Genomic DNA, 6,284 nt, shown 5'->3' with positions numbered 1-6,284 from the left:
AATTTACATGCGCGGGGAAGGCTAGGAGACTTGGTTGACTCAAGGTTGGGCCATTATGACGGGAACCAAACGAACATTGTTCTGGAATTGGCACCGATCAATCACCTTCTCTCAGGCCTACAATGTCTCAAGTTGTGGCTGTAATCGGAGGCGAAAAACACCTTGAGGATATTTCTGAAGAGATCGCTCCCTCGATCTCTCCTGCTTGAGTACCGGATGGTCAATATATATATATATAGTTTCATGTTTTCAATTATAATTACCACCATGTTTATGTTTTCCTTTAATCTTAGCAGAAGCAGTCTTAAATCAGTAGCTCTTAGTTTCCAGCTTACATCAATCAAGTCTCGAAACTAAACTTAAATCTTGGGAGACACTAGTAATTACATGAAGTGCTCTGCACGTGATTCACTTTTTTTTTTTAATATTTAGATAAATAAATTATTAATATAAAAGATTATTTGATAATATATCAAGCTTTAATAAAAGAAAAATGTAAAACAGAATTGGTAGATATCAAAATTAACACGTTTGGTTAGCTGACATACCTTTTCTGTTGTATTAATTTCTATCATTTACCCATTAGTCCAATTCTCACAATAATAGATCAAAGGGAGGTTTCTGTACGCAGTGCTCTCACATTTTTCATCGAGTGATACATCAAAACTAAATGCTCTCTTTATGAGAAAATAGTGATTTTACCAAAACAATGCTTCGGTGAAGAAAATATGGGAAAGTGAAGCTATATATCATCAATAATTATAATCTTTTTGACGTGGGCAGGCCATCACGGGATGGTTTCAGTGAATCCAGCGAGGACTTTGGAGCAGTAGGAGCAGCAGGAACTTACGAAGAAATTTCATAGCCAAGACTTTTCATGCGAGAACAGCATAAATAATGTTTCTGATTGGACCCAAGAAATGAATGGTAAGCTATCAGCTTTTGGCCTGCGTACTGATGCTTCAGCTTTTATTAAATGCAAAAGAATAACAGAAGATGCTGAACTACATGAACTAAGACTTGACCATAAATTTTAAAGATTCCATGGGTTCGTTCAATCATACACATTATTATTTTTCTGATAACGTCACAAAATCAATTCATTTCATGATGTATCAAATCTTCTCTTTTTTTTTTTTTGAAAGGAGCTGATATAATTAATTAGAATATAAGTTTGTTGTGCCATCACACGAAAACCTAACATAATATCATATAGAAAAAAAAAACGAAAACAGTAAGCTGTCTAAACCGGAGGAAAACAAGCTCCAGGAAAGCTATGAACAACAGAGCCTGCTATGAAGAATGCAAGAACAGGACAAAGAGCAGAGAAAGCTCGGGTCACCTCTGCTAAGTACTTACTGTTTGAGATCCTCCCCCAGAGAAACAGATTTTTCTATCACACCAATGTCAAGCCTTTCATTTTTCATGATGTATCAAATCATTTAGCAGAGCCGATAGCTGGGCATAGAAAAGACAGAAAACCATGTCAAGTCTTTCATTTAATAAGGAATTACCTTTATTACTTCTCAAGGTTCACATGCCGAGGGTCCAATCATTGGACCCAAGAAATGTACAGTTAGCTATCAACTTGTGGCCTTCGTTGCTTTAGCTTTTATTAATCTTTCTCTGCTTGACGAGGCAAAAAAATTGATGCTGAACACGAACAAAGACTTGACCATAAATTTTAAAGATGCATTATTACTTCAGATTCCATGGTTCCAATCATTTACATTATAATTCTTTTATCAATGAAAAAAAATCAATTCCACAAAAAAGAATATAAAATAAAATAATGATAAATGTTTGCTTGAAAAGATATTTTAGCAATAATATATAATAATTATTAAAAATTTAAACTTTTAAGTTTATAGTGATTCTTTGATAATAGCAATGTGCAAAGGAGATATTACTTCACAATACTTGTTATCTTACATGTGCAGTTTCGTGGTAATCATCATTTCAAATCAGAGTTATCGGGATAGATATTAACAGAAAAGATAAGAAATTCTTGTTTTTTATCAATAAAAAAAAGAATTATTACTTAATATTATAATTACTAGAAAACTTAATGGTCTGCGAGAGTGAGTTTAGGTAAGGAAACTAGTTGGGCAAAAAGAAAACATATCACTCTTAGTTCAATTTACCAATAATAAGCTGCTTTGTTATTTGTTTTAAGTTATATTTCTATTCGTTAAAGTCGTCCTTAGTAAGGAGATTATTATCTCATTAAGTTGAAACCTAACCATTTTAAAGCAAAAAAAAAAAAGATTTGTTTAAGGTTTAAGAATAGTCATCTTCAGTACGGATGTTCTTATTCTATCATGTTAAAACATAACTATCATAACAGAAAAGAAAATTAAAAAAAACAAGGTTTTTATTTGAAATTTTAGTCAAATCCTAATGAATAATCACAAATTTGTTGTGATACCCATTAAATGATTTTTTTTGGTATTTTTCAAAGTATGATGAAGATGCAATTTTTATTTTTCATATAAAAACATGGATGCAATTTTTATTTTTCGTATAAAAACATGGATGCAAATTTTAGAATATGACCATATATATGAAGAAAAAAAATATTTTTGTATTTTTGAAATAAGAGATTTTGTTTTTATTTTTTATGGATTTTTCAAAATCTTAAAAAAAATAAAGTATTTTTTTAATATTGGATTTGTATCTTAGAATATAAGTCTACAATCCAATATTAAATAAAATGATTGAAAAAACATGAAAAAAATAACCCTAAACTTTCTTTTTTTATTTTTTTTATATATATACATGGGTTAGACCCAACCTAGCCGCATGAGCTAGGCTGAAGATCTAGCCCATCCCTCTTCATTTAAAAGAAAAGACATTTAAATTAATTCACATGCTGTATGCCTCTTTCAAATGAAAAGGAAATATGAAGCACAAGTTACTAAGGAATGAAAGTTACCTAGTACGGGGGAGGAAAGTGTTGGTGGTCTACCATAAAGATGGTGGAGAGTCTGATGGAGTTCGCAATTACTCATAGTGCTGGTTGGAGAGGTTGTCATGGAGGAGGGCCTGTTGTTGCTGATGACTTCACTAAGCTCGCTATGCTAATCTGTCATGGAAAACAAAATTAAAAGAGCTCGTTTAAAATTGTAAAAGGGTTGGTGTTAAATTCAAGAAAAAAGAAAAAAGAAAATAAAAATAAAAGAAATGATTCTCAGTATCAAACCAAAGGTATTTTTGGTACAAACGCTGCCCCATCTTAAGGGGCGGGGAGACAAAATAAATAAATAAATAAAATCACTAGTATCAAATCAAAGGTATTTTTGATACAAACACTACCCCATCTCGAGGGACGAGGAGACCTTTCAAACAAAACCATAGAAGAAGGTAGGATTTGATAGCTGGACGACACTTCTCATGCAGCCCGAATAGCGTAGGGGTCTTTTTCATGCTAGCGCTTCATGTTTTTTGATTTTTTTTAATAATATTTAATATATTTGCATTACAATAATATCTACGAGTAACCTTTAAATTTACAGTAAAAATAATATAAAATGACAAAAAAAAACTTTTCGTGAGAGAATTATGTTGATTTTATCTTTAAGAGTATTAATATAGTTACATTATTTTGGAAAAAAATTGAAAAGCAATATATTTATGTTTGATGATTAAACTAATAATTTTACTATGTAATAAAAAATAAAATAATCATTCTACCCTCATAAAATTTGTGAAAAACAATTGTATTATGGTGAAAATATCTTCTTCTTTCCAATGCTTATTTCAATAGTTTTATGTCTAAAGGATAATTTTGTCATTATATTTTTACAATGAATAGTATTTTACTTCTCTTCCCCTTTAATTTTTTTTTAATTTAATTTTAATTTTTAATAGTAACAGGCAGGGGCGGAACCAAAATATAAAATCAAGAGGGACCGAAATGCTGTAATTTACACAATGTTTTATAAAAATACCAAGAATGAATTTAAAAAAGGCTGGAAAATTTTTTTCCTTACAGGGGCCAGCCTCCCCCCGTCTCCGTCCCTGGTAACAGGAACAATAATGGAGCAGCAATCAAATGAGTCATCATTCATCAGAAATCATTGGCTCATGAAAATAGCGAGGAAACAGACCACTTGTTTGGCGAATCATCACAATCTTTCTGCAAGAATGCAAGTCCTCCCATGGAGCAATCCCAGACGGTGATATCATTGCAGATTGAGAACTACACTAACAGCAATTAAAGTCAGACCACAATGATCAATTTCCAACATTCAATAAGTCAGATAGCTCCATTAATAAATTGTAGGTTATGGCTACTGATGTTCTTGAGTTATTGTCTCTAGTAATTCTCCTGCAGGAACTTGGAAGCTTGACATATTTCAAGAATCCAGATTTCCCTTTTCTTTTGTCACCTGTGTTCAAATAAAAATTGTGTGTTTACAGGACTAATTAATATATACTCTCTCAAAAAGAAATTGATAAGTACCTTCGATTCATTTATGTTTACCTACGTTCACAGATAGAGAAAGCTCCACAGCTAGCTCAAATTTCCATAGCATACGAATTCTTACCAAAACAAGAATATTCCCATCATTTTCTAGCTAGCCATTGCCAGAGCAGCTATAACCATAGTTTTTAAATTCAACCTGTTGATCTCTGGTTTTGGGTCAAGTGAATTGATCTCTGGCAACTTTAAAGTTTTGAATCATGTGAATTGATTTAAGTTAATTTAATATTTTAATTTTATAAAAAAATGGTATTATTTGAACAAAATTGAAAAAAAGAAAAAGAAAAAAATCAACATATTTTGACCGGGTCTGGGATGATCTAGAATTTTTATTGGGTGAATTCTCCTTGTATTTTTGTTAAAACTCTTTCTAGCCTAAGTTCTGAGTCACCAGAAATTATGGATTAACCGTAAAATCAAGTCGGGGTTTAAAACAGCTGCTACACCTTATTTCCCTTATAGAAAGAAATAAGGTGTTCTTCTACCTTTTTTTTTTTTTAATTAAAGTAGAATAAAAGAAATAATCTAATCGCCTTTAATTTTGACTTAAAATAATCAATTTCTTTTCCATTTTTGTATCCTCCGTACGTGCACACATATAACTGTCTTGATTTATAAATTTTTAACTCTATCATCGAATCTACGATCAGAAGTTAAATAATTTCTTAAAATTAATAAAGCTCCAATATGAAGAGCTGAAAACATTGAAAAATTTAGATATAATTGATCATCAAATAAATGTACAAGTAAAATAACCAAATGAAGTCAATTAACAATTAATTAATGAACAAAATCTAAAATGAATAAAAGTTTTAATTGATCCTAATATTTTTAATGTGAGATAAAAAAAATTTAAATATTTTTTTAAATTTTATTATTTATGATATATATAGCTTATATTTATATGGATTTTTTTAATTTTTTATATAAAATATTAAAATTTTAATTTTTAAAAAATTTTCCAGATTAATCTGGATTGATTTAAATTAAGCTATGATATCCAAAACCCTGCCTATTAACCGGGTCAACTACCAGGCCACGATTTATAACTATCGCTAAAGCATCTCTCTTCAGTTTCCACACGAGAAATTACGAAGGAAAAGTATACATCTGGGAGGGAATTAAGCAGGCAGATGCAGCCAACGACTTTGCATGCCAACTGAGATAGCAGATCTTCTAGAGGTCTTCTACATGTTTTTTTTTTTTTTTAATTTTTCTTGCTTTGAAAAATAAAAACCAAAAAGAAAGATCTAGGAAAGTAATTTTCGTGGGTCTGTGTTAATTAGCTTGTATATATATATATGCCCTCTACAAGAAAAGAAGTTGCAGAAGTTAGTGGGGGGCGGGAGAAAGTTAGTTTGGACTTTGGAGCTTCTTTATACAAATCTTCTAGGGGTCAATTGCTACTTATTAAGTTGGGAGGTGCAGAGTCATGTGGGTGTTTTTGCTGATGATGTCGCTTTTATTGTGTCCAGTTGCAGCATCAACAGCAAGGCCAGATGTAAAACCAGCTGGCTGCCAAGATTGTTGGTGGGAGAAACCACTTGTGGTGGCTTTGAAACACTCGGAGAGGATAAAACACACTCTTTTATTTCAAGAACAAAGCTTACAATAACATAAACAAAAGCTTACAACAACCCCTCTCTCTTTCTCTCTTTCTCTCTAGTGTTTCTCTCAATCTCTCCACACATAATTGCATAAGCTTAGCTATCTATTTATACACGAAATCAAAACAAGAAAATTCAACCTTCAAGTGTGAAGGCGGTTTTTGGCCGACGGTGTGAAAGCGGCCGGCGGC

At 31.5% G+C, this 6,284-nt stretch overlaps 1 pseudogene; it reads left to right on the top strand.

The window, feature by feature from the left end:
• Positions 1-5,773: 5,773 nt before the first annotated feature.
• The window catches only part of LOC105119010 (wall-associated receptor kinase 2-like), a 9,175-nt pseudogene continuing 8,664 nt past the window's right edge, over positions 5,774-6,284 (top strand).

This window comes from Populus euphratica, unplaced genomic scaffold (assembly GCF_000495115.2).
Source record: "Populus euphratica unplaced genomic scaffold, PopEup_1.0 scaffold5.1, whole genome shotgun sequence".
NCBI classification, from domain to species: Eukaryota; Viridiplantae; Streptophyta; class Magnoliopsida; order Malpighiales; family Salicaceae; genus Populus; species Populus euphratica.
Note: the sequence above shows the minus strand (reverse complement) of the source record. Positions and strands in the feature narration are given on the sequence as shown.